Below are 12,946 nucleotides of genomic sequence, written 5' to 3' on the forward strand. Positions count from 1 at the left end.
CCTTAATATGTGTAAGGGCTGAATCAGAGCAAGGATAGAAAAGGGGATGGGGCATTAAAGGCCGTGTTGGGAATTAAGGCTTTCTGAATCACAAAGAAATGGGTATAACAAAACAAAACAAAGCGAACAAAAAACCAAAAAAAAAAACCCCAAAAGCAAAAACAAAGAAAAAAAACAAACAAAAAATCCCCCCCAAAAAACAGCAACAACAAAAAAAAATGCTCCTTAAAAGCTGTGCCTGGGGAAGGAGACAAGGGTGGGAGGGGAGTCAGGGTTCTGCAGATGAGCTGGAGCTGAGAGGGGTTGGGGGTGGGAGGCTGAGGCAGCACGGAGAGGTGAGGAGGGATGGGGAGGAATATAAAATGTATATAACATATATAAATGAAATATATGTATTTTATAGATACAATATAAATTATTATACCACACATTTTATATATATATATATATATATATATAATTTATTATAAACCACGTCATATAAATGTTATTCATGTGTACTATAAATATAATTAATTTTTAAATGCTCTCAGGCTCTCTTGTTTTTCTCTGACTGTGGTCCAGAGAAATATATATTTAAAAAAATATATATTATATATTTTAAAAATATAGAAATATATATATTATTTGTATTTCTATAATTAGAATATTTATTTTAAATATATATAAATAATATATATTATTTTTATTTATAGATATTAAAATATATATAGATATAAAGAACCAATATATATATTTATAAATAAAGAACCATAAATACTAGATATAGTTTACAGGTATAAAAGACACTCCCCACAGCAAGGAGCGGACTACAACTCCCGTCATGCCCTGCGGTGACTCACTTCCGGCGCACGGCGGGCGGTGCCCCCGCGGCAATGCTCCGCCCCGCCCCCGCGGGCTGTGGCCACGCGCGGCGGTTCCGCTTCCCCTCCGGCCCCGCCGCCGCCGCCCCGCCGGCTCCCGGTCCCGCCGCCGCCGTCCCGCTCAGCCCCGCTCCGTCCGGCCCTCCGTCCGTCCGTCCGCCGAGGCGGCGGCGCCGCCGCACCCGGTGAGTCCGCTCACACCTGCCGGCCGCGCCCCCCGCCCTTTGTGCGTTGCCGGGGCCGGGCCCGCGGCGGGCGCGCCCGGGCCGCGGATCGCCGCTCGCCGCTTCCCTCGCTGCCCCGCCGCTGCCCCGGCCCGGCCCCGCCGCTCGGCCCCGCTTCCTGCGGGCCCCGCCTCGGCCTCCGCCGCCGGGAGCGCCGCGGGCGAGCCCCGGGGGCGGCGGCGGCGGCGGGCCCGGTGCTGCGGGAGAGCCGCGCTCGGCCCCCGGGCTGTCAGAGCCCCGGCGGGCCGCGGCCGGCCGGCCTGGGAAAAGCTGCCGCTGCTGCTGCTGCTCTGGGCTCCGCGCCCGCCGCTTCTGCCGAGTTTCCGCGGCTGGTCTCCGTGCTTGTCCCGAGAAAGCCAGGCAGGATGGGTTCGAGTCACGGAAATGCAGCGGGGTTGGTGCTGCCAGGACCTTAAAGCTCATCCGGCCCCATCCCTGCCGTGGGCAGGGACACCTTCCACTGTCCCAGGCTGCTCCAAGCCCCATCCAGCCTGGCCTTGGGCTCTTACAGGGATGGAGCAGCCGCAGCTTCTCTGGGTGCCCCGTGCCAGGGCCTCAGCACCCTCACAGAGAACAATTTCTTGCTAATATCTGATCCAAATGTTCTCTTAGTGGGTTAATGGCAGTGGGGAGCGAGGAGAGTAAAGCTGGAGGTAGCCTGGTCCATGTGGCAAGTGCCCAAAGGCTGATTTTGGAGCAGAGAGTTCATCAGCTGCTTTCGTAGAGCAAGGTTGTGCTTTGCTGTAGCCAAAATAAACCGGTTCACGAGCTGCCCTACAGCCAGTGATGTCTGTATATGTAATATAAACATTGCTTTGGAGGTCCTGCAGTAATAGCAGTGTTAGGTGCAATTCAAACATGTTAAATTGTGAAGTTTTTATCGTTTCTGTCATTCTCAAGTTTTGCCTTTTTTTTTGGGGTAGTTTTGGAAGCAACGCCCGCTCTAGAGAGGCTAGGATTTGCTTTGCAGTTGGAGTGTCCTCATAATGTGAGTCCTGGAGTGATATCTCCTTAAAAAAACTGGGGTTAGTTACTTTGTGCTTCAGTTCATTCATTTTAGAGACAGTAGTAATTAAATTTACGGGGATATTGTGGAGACTGGTTAAAGCATATGTTACCAGGAACTGTTTGGTTAATACAGACTGAAATAAAGTAGAAGGAAAGTAGAAATACAAAAATGCAAAGTTGTTGTTTTACGAGCTTTTGAGTAGAATCTTTGAGATAGTAAAAGCTCTCTTTAAACAAAATGCTCTGGGTAATGTATTTTAGAGGCAGGAAACACCTCACTCTAGAGTTTGCTGGTTGGATATTGCAGTTCTGGAGGGCAGAACACAAATGCTTGAGGGAGAGTAACTTGGATTTTCTGTGCTAAGTTGCATATGGAATTTGTCTGGTCTTTGTACAGAGGTGGTTGTTAAAACAAAAATGCCAGGCCATTAACTGTGGAATATTGGCTCTGTATATTTTGCACTTTATATCACCATGCAGCTTACTCAGTGCATCTGAGGCTTGTGCTCTGCTGGACAGCTGCTTGTCAGAGGCAGATTTATTGGGATGAGATTTGTGCTGGGATACACCTTGGACCTTTGACCAACAGTGGGAGTTTATTGCTGCAGGCACCTGCTCGTGCTCCCTCTCTGGGCTGGATGCTGGGGTAGGTGGGTGGATGCTTCAACCATGTAAGGCAGCTCCAATCTTGGGCACATTTTAAACTAATACCCTTTTAAAATCCCAAGTTTTAAAACTTGGGTTGTTGTTGGTCAACGTTCTGGTTGTGTTTAAAGGGGGAAATGATTCAAGCACGTTTGGTTTCAAAATAACTTCATAATTAAGGGTGTTGCTTGATGTTGCAGGTTTTGTTCTTGTGACAAGGAAAGCTGTAGTAGGTCTGTGTGTTATTAGTAAGATACTTCTGCTTCAGAGCCCTCACATCTGTCTTGGGTTGGTTTTGTTTGGGTTTTTCCTCCTTTTATCTGTTTTGTGCATGAGGAGGTTTCCGTGCTCTGAGGTTTGTGCCAGTGTTTTCTCGTTGCTCACAACACACACGGTTCCTGACGTGTGTGTGAAGCAGCTCTTTGTTCTGCAAACAAGCCCAGAGTCACAGGGACTGCTCCGGATGGCCCGGCCCAGGGACAGCAGCAGCAGAGCTCCAAGTCCTGCCTCCCACCCCGGGACACGGCTCTGGGAGGCAGCTGAGGCTCCCAGGCACCCGTGGGGAGATGGAGCAGGGCCTGGTGACAGGGAAGGAGGGGACGTGAGCAGCCAGGCACCCTGGCTTCCATTCATCCTGGCAGAGGTAAGTTGGTTGTGGAGCTTTCCCTTCTTTTCCTGGAAGCAGGATCAAAGCAAAGGCACTCCTTGGGGCTGGGATGTGCCATGCTCCATTTTCAGTTTCCATGCAGGCACCTCCTCCCTGAATGAAACGTGTCTGGCCCTGGGCTTGGAGGGCACGCTGTCCTCTCAGAGAGGTTTTTGTGCCAGCCCCGGCAGTGCCAGGGACTGAACCTTTGCAGGTGCCTTGAAATTGCTTGCCACTGCTGAGGTTGCTGCTTGCCCTCCCAGAGGTAGCCTGGGTGCCAGGCTGAGCTGCCAAGCTGGCTCCCAGGAAAGATAAAAGTCCAATTAATGCCGAGCTGGATTGGTTCTGCTCTTGGCAAGGGCAATGTGAGCAGGAAGGCAGCATGGAGGAGGCAGCATCTCCTGCCAGCTGGCAGGAGGAGCTGGGGAAGAGGAGTCCAGAGTACTCACCTGGGGGCAAAGGACAAGAAGCCCTTGGGCAGGGCACTGTTCATTTTAGCAAGGAAACTCTGCAGTGTTCCCTGGAGGCCTCAGGATTCTTATCGCTGTGCTTTCCTGTGTCTTGAGCTTGATAAGACTTTTGAAAGCTCTTATTTGCATTTAAATGCAGGTGGTAAGAGTAGTAGAGCTTTCAGGTGAGAAGAAATGTCCTAGTGACCCACTTGGTATGAAGTGCAAATGGAGCTCGAGCTTAGTTCCAGGCTTATTCAGGGTTTGTGAGAACTCAGAGCACAATTTTACCTAAAGCTGTTAAAGTTGTTTCCTTTAAAAAGAAAATACACACTTCCAGTGGTTGTATTTTGGCAGTGTCTGCCACTGAGAGCTGGAAATGCTGGTTTTGATTCTTGTTCTCTATCTGACTTGCTGTTTTTTTAAGTGGATCATTCTTAATGTTTTCTCAGCTTCTTTATAATTTCTCAGCTGGAAATGGGGTTTAACCAAGCCTTGAAAATGTCTCATCTGGCAGGCAGGAATGTAAGTGTTAAGAAGATGACCTAAAACTGATTTTCAGTTTTTCTGTTGAAATAAATTCTGGTTAGATACATCGTGAATTCATAGTAGGAATTCCTCATGCTCTCTAAAGGTTACAGTACATTGAAATGCTCCACAAATTGGTGAGGAAGCTCTTTACCTTCAGGTAAAACAACTGGATTTTGAAACTCGCAGATGGATATATCTAATTTCTGTTCGTAAATTTGAAAATGCTTTTAAAAATCTTCACTTCAGTCTCTACTGCTGTATTGGTGCTTAAAATTGTTTGAATGAATACATTTTACTAGGGAAATACAATATTTTTAATACTCATGGAAATACTGAGGGCTTTGTATAATTGATAGATGACTGTTTCCCAAAAAATCTGAACCCAGCATTGGTGTTGTTGTAGCCCAAAGCTGAATGATATTTGCATCTTAGGTCAGGACTGTTCTCTCAGCTAATTAGCAAAAGTTGGTTCATATCTTGAAAGGAGTTACTTTGATATTTTTAATTCTGTAGTTTGATTTGACACAGAAGCAGCTGTGGGAAGGAGCCAACATATTGGGGCAGTGGTGTGTGATTTAAGTGGTGCTCAGTGTTAAGAGAGGGATTTAACATCATGTGAATGAGAGTGAGGGCAGCTGGCAGGTGTAGTAAGGAATGGAAATACACTGAAAAGTTTTTCCAGTTCAACTTCTACTTTTTTTTTTCCCCCCCACTAAAGTTTTCTGCTTCCTGTTTAGGTGCTGGATGTTTGACTAAGTGTGTACCCACTGTCAGCTTTCCCACAGCTTCTTTAACGAGTAAACTTAGAATTATCTGATAGTATGGGGTTTATTTTAGAAATTGGATGCTTTCTACTCTACATTGTATTAGTTTTTCATTTACAGTCATTTTAGAACTGCTTTAGCTAGCAGAGGTATCTCATGGACAAAAGCAATAAAAAGCTGCTCCTGGAAGGTGCTTTTTAAAGTCACCTTTGAATATTTAACCTATTTCCTCTTGAAAAGATTTCCAGTAAAGTGAGAACCTGGAAGAATGACACTATCTTTCCCCTAAGCCTCTCTTCAGCAAAAGGCTGTTTAAAGGGATCTGGGGATTTGGGCTCCTGGCTGGGCAGATTTTTGTGGAAATAGCTCATTGGCAGGGGCTTCAGCTCGTGAATGACCCGCTTCATGGTGAAAAATAACCAATTGCTTAGTAAGTTACGTTAAATGTGTGAAAGTGAGCAACTTCTAAAATTCAAAACCATTACTTAAAGGTAAACTGGGTATTTCATACTTGTGTTAAATAAGCTGAGTGCTTGAGGTTTTACCAGGACATTAAATCCACCTGCTGGCATTAATTTTGGCAAAAATACGTGACCATGAATTTGTTCCTTGGGGCCACCTGGGCAAGTGGCACCAGCCACAGTTTGGGTTTTGCCATCCCCCTGACCCCAAACCAGTTATTCCAGTCATCCCAAAGTCCCTGCATGTGGGGATGCAGGTCAGGGAATTGGCTGCTGGAAAAGGAATTCCTGATGTTAAACTTGGCTTGGGAATGTTGCTGAGTGATCTGACACTAATGCTTTGTAACAACCTCGGAGTGTTTCTGGCTTTCTGCTCCTCCTGCCTTTTTCACGTGTTTGCTGAGCTTTTGGGAATGCTGCTTCAGATCAAACACACAAAAATGAACAGGTTCTCACAAAATACCGCCATCGTTTTCTGTGGCATAGCAAATAGGTCCCTAATGTTGTTAAATGATTTTTGGCTTTGAAACAGCCTTTTATTTTCAATGTGTGAAGTGCTAGCTGTCACTGCTATAAAAATAAATTATGTGAAATCTTTGATTTGTCAGAGCTGGGGCATTATCACCAAGTGTGAAATATTTTCTGCTTCTACCCCTTAAGTGGAAAAAGCAAAGAGAAGAGTGGAGTCTGGGATTTTCAAAGCTCTGTAGCAGCAAGAACAGTTAATTTTAATCTGATGCCAACGTGCTAAGGCTCTTTGATACCAGTGCCCAAGTTTAGGAAGTAATTCTTTATGGTAAAGAGAGCCTTGACTGCTGCAGCTAGGAAATTAAGGCAAGTTCCTCCTCCTGATTTTTGGGATGAGGCTTTTTTGCAGTAACCAAAGTATGTGTTGGCTGAGGACTCGCTGCTTTTGTGAGCACTGCTTTTCAGCCCTTTTGGGCCTATTTACAGGGATTTTATATTTTTTATATATATATATTTTAGAGGGAATTGGTGTTGAGATTTTTAAATATATGTTATTTTCCCAGGTAGCTGCTGGAAATGGAAAATAAAAATTCAGGATAGTTCAGTAGAGCTGGTTTGGGTGATTTCTTCACATGCAGGGCTGTGTGTTTTAATGTGTTGTTGTGATGTCTTTTATTTCCTTGTTCATTAATAATTATTCCACTGTAAAATATTTTACTTCGGAGAGGCATAATTCTCATTCTCCTTGGCTTGTTGTGTGCATGATGGAAAGTCTTTTTGCAGCACAAGGAAATGTATTCAGTCTTGGTAAACCTGGATGGAGTTTTGCTGTGGAAGAAGTTAAGACTTCTGGCGAACCTATACATCCACATCAATCTGACCAGAACTTGGAACATCTCATATAATAAAGTTTTAGTGTCTTAAAAGAATTAGAATGAAGGGTTAGGGAATAAACTGAAAGAATGAAGAATAAGTGAAAATACTGAGATTAAATGATTTTTAATTCAGTTTAATGTGTGGTAGTGATGACTGTTACTCCTGCAAAACAAAATTTTTGTGAACACCATCAGGATTTAAATGACTTTTTTATTTAAATGACTTTTTTTTTCATTCCCTCATTGCTTCTAAGAGACTTGTCAGATACATGGTTGGCACTGAGCTTTATCTTGTAACGCTTTGGGCAGGGCTCCTTGGAGATCTCTCTTGCTCTGGGATTGAAGAACTTTGGCAGTAAGTCTTTGCCAGCACCTTTATGCCTGCTCGTGCTTGGCTGAGAGACTGATGGTGGATGCAGTTAACTTCCTCAACACCTCTGAAGCCCATGGACCAGAGTGAGATGCAACTTTCTAAATTTAAACACATCTTAACTGGAGAATTCTTTGTTTGGAGGATCTTGGTCGAGATTTGGCATAGATGTGACTTTCCTTCCACGCTGCTTTGCTTAACAAGAGTGACCATGTGTCGTGCACTACTGAAGCAGCTTTTGCTGCCCAACCCTGAGGGATTTTGTCAAATAACTTGTCAATAATCATCAGCACTTGAGGTCTTTATTGTCCCTTTCTCTTGGTCATGTTTTTTATTTACTAAATGAGATGAGGATGCCATCAGTGCTTTCTTTTGGTTCCTCACTCGCTGCCTCTGCTCTCACACATACCTGGTTGTAGAGTCCCAAGGTGGTTTGGGTTGGAAGGGACCTTAAAGTCCATCCAGTGTCACATGCAGGAACACCTCCCACTGTCCCAGGTTGCTCCAGCCCTGTCCAGCCTGGCCTTGGACACTTGCAGGGATCCAGGGGCAGCCCCAGCTGGTTGGCAGTGGCTGATGGGCCATTTCCCTGTGAGCAGAGTGGGACAGGCTGGTGACAAGGGACTGCTCAGACTGATACTCTGTGGGCTCTATCTTTGCTGCCAACTTTAATAGAGATCTTTATCTCTTGTTTTATTCTATTGAAATGGCTTACTGAAATTTGCTTCCTGTTTTTTTTAACAATTGAAAGGACCTGAGAAAATTTTCCTTTAGATGACAAACTCTTGGAAAGCTGACCAGTTCTAAAGGTATGGCCGTCTTCCATAGTTAAAATAACATTTATGAAGAGAATAATTTTTTTTAAATTAAAAAATACATGCATTTGAATTTTCATAAACACACAAAATGTAAGCCTTCCATGCTCATGTATTGCAGCAAAAATGTTTTATGCCTTTGTTTCTGTGCTCACCCTTGCTGGTAGCAGCTACTGGTATTGTGAATTAAAAAGAGGAAGATGTGGAAGGCAACAGATTGTTGTGCCGGGTGATGTGAGTTGTAGTCACCCATGTGGTGACTCCAGTGTCATTGTGATGGGTACCAGCTTAGTGGGAGGACTCTGTTAAATGGATTTTTGGAGCTGGGATGTGGCTCAGGATTTGCTTGGGCTGCTATTTGTGTTCTTCTGGTTGAAGGAATGGATTATTGATGCTGCCTCCCCTCACATTCCTGTGATGAGGGCTCAGTGAGGCTGGAGGTGAAGGCAGTGCTGTGATGTCTTTATCATCACGCATCATCACAAGGAATGATGTGATCTTTATCATCTGGCATCCCTTGCAGTGGAATTAGACCCCTCAGATAAGTGCTGTCTCTCTTATTTCCATTAAAATAAATAGCTCTAATTTGGAATTGGGGTGGTGTCTGTGTGTGAGGACATCATGGACAGACACCTCTGTGTTGTCGCTGAGTTTGTTTTCTGTGGCTGTCAGACATTGGACTTGGTGCTCTGTTTTATATGAGCTCAGTCTCACAAACATCTTCATCTGCTCCAGAATTGCACAGTTGTTATTGGGGCAAGAGAATAAGGTCTGAGAGCTGCATTCTTTTGGTGTGCAAATGCCTGAATCTCGTGAAAATGCATTTTCTGGAGCTTTACTCCTGCTCTGTCATATTTCACTGGAATCTTGTAATTCTGCCTATAGGAATGCCATTCATTGATTAATGAACAGGCACACTTACCTATGCTTACGTGTTAAACTCAGAATTTGTACAACAATATAAGTAGATTTTTTTCCAGTCTTTTACAGCTTTCTGAGTGCAATATTATGTTTTGTCAACTGTTTCAATATTATTTTAACTTGGCAGCTTCCTTTGGAAGCTCTTCAGAATCCCAGGGTGCTGGTTATCCTTCCTGGTTGTAGTTTTCACAGGCCTTCTGTATTCAGTTGGTGACTGTGTTCTTAATTTTGTATTTTTATTTTTTAAAAAGGATTTCATTCTTGAGCTGTAAAATAAATTTTTGTGGCTGTGGTTCTTCTGCATCCTATATAAACAGCCATGGATTGTAACTACCTCAAAGTGTACTAATAATGGTGGGATGTATTAAATCACTTGGAAAATTCAGTTTGTTTAACCACTCACAATTGGTGTTTAAATCATTGTATATTTTAAAAAATATCTATGTTTGGGGCATTTTAACCATACACATGATTTGCAAATTGTAAGTAGTGTATGGGGTAATCACATTAACACAAATCCTGGGGCTTTTCATATTTTTTCCCTACTTACTGGCTCCTGTACTTGTCCTGTAGGCTTGGTAAAAATCAATTTCCACATCAGTATAAGAATTATTTATATATTTTGAATTATGATATAGTTTCAGGCTTTTTCTGGCCGTTTTAATATATTTTGCTGTGTAGCCTGTGTACAGTTCTAGTTGGTTTGGATTTGGTTTTTTTGGCACTTCAGATAAAAACCTGTTTATGGGCAAGAAGAGTGAGAGAGGTAGTTTTACAAGGAATAACTCAAAAAAGAAAAATCAGAAAGTTAGTTTAAAAACTCATTCTGGCAGCCAGCATTTTAAGTGGAAATGGTTATTTCCAGTGCCCAAATGAGTGCTCTGGCTCCCCGAAAGGCATACAAGAACATTACCCCAAACTTCATTGGAATTTGCTGCATTAAGCTGTAAGTGAATGTGTTGCTTATATGTGTGCAAGTAATTTTAAAGTAGGAAATCTGTAAGAGCACACAAGGAAAACTCTGGCAGTGTCACAACACCAGTACTGGGGTGTGAACTGCAATGAGTGATTTCCAGAGCACCTCTGCCTTGCTCATTTCCCTCTTTTTTAAGGAGAACATTATTACAGTATTTAGTTTTTCTGTTGAGGAATTCAGGTCAGAATTTGTTCAGATTTGTGTCTGAGTATTCAGGATAATTTGAATTTGTGGCAGCTGTGCTTTGTACTTCTAGTGTTGTTTATTTTGTCTTGAAATAACAGGGAGGGAGTTGCCTGGGGTGCTCTGCGATGGCTGCAGAATTGGTTGGATACCTCATCTAGGTACTTCCTCTCCTAATAGACCTAAATATGCCAGGAAAAAACAAAATTAGGGGTTGTGTCCTTGTATAAAATCTGTAAAACTTCAAACCTCACCAGTGTAAGGAAGATGTGACAGAATTGACACACTTGTGCAGACACTTGGCACAAGTGTGAGCGTGGTTTCACCACCAAGCTCTGAGAGTATCTTACCAAGATCTGATTCCTTCCTGAGCTGCTGTTGGCAGGGAAATATTGGGGTGATCCTTCCTGAGTGTGTTGCAGTCTCATTTAATGAAAAGATCCCGCTGGGAATATTGCATTGTGCTCTGGAGTCCTCAGCAGAAGAAACATGGACCTGTTAAAGTAAGTCCAGAGGATCGTGGGGAGATGCTCTGAGAGCTGGAGCTTCTCTGCTCTGGACACAGGCTGGGAGAGCAGGGGGTCTCCAGCCTGGAGAAGGCTCCAGAGGAGACCTTCCAGTGTCTAAAGGTGGATTATAAAAAGGAGGGAGAGGCTTTTTACACAATACAGTGTGGAATGGGTTTAGAATAAAAGAGAAGAGGTTTAGATGGGATATTGGGAAGAAGTTCTTCCCTGGGAGGGTGGCAAGGCCCTGGCACAGTCTGCCCAGAGAAGCTGTGGTTGCCCCTGGATCCCTGGAAGTGTCCCAAGACCAGGCTGGACAGGGCTTGGAGTAACCTGGGATAGTGGAAGGTGTCCCTGCCCATGGTGGAGATGGAATGAGCTGAGCTTTATGGTCCCTTCCACAAGCAGCTTACCCAGCTATCAGCAGTGAACTTCCTGGTGCAGGAGTGGGATGCTGCAGGGAACCCTAGTCCTGTAGAAGTTTCCATGTGTGAAGAAGTCAGCAAAGTCTGTTGTGACACAAATGGAATAAAGCTCTCTCAGGAGAAACGGTCTCTAGTTTCTGTGGTGCTGCTGGAATACACTTGGGAAATGAGCTGTGTCCACCAGAGCCATCTCTGGAGTGGGGTTTGTTTTTGCCATGTTCAAGTGCTTGTGGTATTTTCAGCTCCTGCCTTTGATTTGTTGAAGCCTTTGCCCTCCCTCTGCAGGGTTTGTGTCCAGTGTGGTATGAGAAAGGAAGCATCTTGAGCTTGTGTCATGCAGGGGTTTCAGCAAACTGCTGAACCTTTCCCAGGGGCCGTGGCTATGTGATCAGCAGCTGTCCTGTGTCCCTTGGGATTTCCCCATGTGGCATTTTGTGGCAGGTTGGCACTCCTGTAAGAAGAATCAGTTTGGTCCCAGGACTGCTCTGCTGAGCTGAAGTTCCCACTGTCCACTGGTTACTGTGGTTGGAGCAGGCCTTGGGCAGCCACTAGAGAGAAACAAAGAGCTCTGTTCTGAGTGCCTGTGAAAAAGAGAGCTCTTCTGGTGGGAGATGTTTCATCTTTCCCCTTTGTCTTCTCCCTTATTATTCCTTTTTCCCTTAGCTGGCATTTGAGAGCTCTACCAGTGTGATGGGGGGAGTACCAGATCCCTTAACCTTGGATTGTTTCTGGTTCTGCCACCCTCACAAACACTTCATGTTACCTCTTCTTTTTCCAGTTACCTCTAATCTGGATGGGGAAGCCACGGCCTTGTCTTACTATTGCCCAATAATATTTCTGGAGGGTAAAAAAATAAGTTAACAAAGCGCTTTCATTCTGTGTTGGTGTCACTGGTGACCCTTCTGCACTTCTCCAGCAGCCTGAGGTTTTTAGAGCTCTGCTGCATAGTGAATCTCCAGTTTAAAGAGGTGGAAATGCTCTTATTAGCACAGAAATGCACCAAGCTGTACAGGTGTCTCGTGCAGGGCAGCCTTTAGTGAAATAACTTTTGCTCTGGAATGTGTGGTCCCTCCCTGCCTGTAAATGTCAGCTTTAATTAAGAGAGAATCTCAACAATGAGATGCAGACTTTTTTTTTTTTTTTTTTTTTTAATTTTCTTGTAAACTTTCCATACTTGCCCTTTTCCCTATTCTCCTTTGATGTTTAGAAAACCTCAGCTATAAAAATAAAGGCTGAAAAGTGTCTGCTAGGTGGTGAAATATGAGTAAGCACATACACCCCGACTCACAGATTTGCATGTGCCGCCGGCTGCCTTGTCTGCCTTTAGTTGACTCAGGATTTTCGGAAGGCAGAAGAAGGATAATTTCCTTGTTCAGCACTGAACAGGCTGGTTCAAACACCTTGGAGCACGTGTTATCATTCTGCATCTTTGCACAATGGTTCCTTGAAGGAAAACTCTGGCTGCGGGCTGGATAAAAGGGAGCGTGGCCTGAATTTGGTGGGTAGGCGGCAGGCAACTCCCCAGCCCTGCGGCACAGGGTGGCAATGGATCCCTCAGATCCCTCCTGGTTTTATTCCTCCTCCTCCTCCACCCTCCTTAGACCTCTGTGCTCCTGCAAGGGCTGCCTCAGAGAAAGGTGGGAACGGGCATTTGTGTCCATCAGGGCATTTGTGTCCATCAGCACATCCCTCCGGCTTGTTGCTGTGTGCTGTTTTCATCAGCTGCCTCCCAAAGTGAGTTTTCCTGCCTAGTTTAGGGGAAATGGGAAATCAAGTCATTTCTGAGGCTTATCTGGTGCTGTCACCTGTGATGTTC

The 12,946-nt window shown here is 44.5% G+C and overlaps 1 protein-coding gene across 4 annotated transcripts in view; it reads left to right on the top strand.

Moving 5' to 3' along the window:
* Positions 1 to 12,946, top strand: part of PAK2 (p21 (RAC1) activated kinase 2) — a 48,563-nt gene that overhangs the window by 5,792 nt on the left and 29,825 nt on the right. For 2 of the 4 annotated variants that reach the window (XM_031505669.3, XM_085587608.1), the window contains exon 1: positions 885 to 1,048. The exons of 1 other annotated variant lie outside the window; for it this stretch is intronic. The gene's annotated coding sequence lies outside the window, so the exon portion shown is untranslated. Of the gene's footprint in view, positions 1 to 884; positions 1,049 to 3,232; positions 3,384 to 12,946 lie in introns of those variants that run through there. One more of the 4 variants, XM_021552684.4, reaches the window with a different exon arrangement.

The sequence above is a fragment of the Lonchura striata genome, chromosome 9, assembly GCF_050655825.1.
Source record: "Lonchura striata isolate lonStrDom1 chromosome 9, ASM5065582v1, whole genome shotgun sequence".
Classification (NCBI taxonomy): domain Eukaryota; kingdom Metazoa; phylum Chordata; class Aves; order Passeriformes; family Estrildidae; genus Lonchura; species Lonchura striata.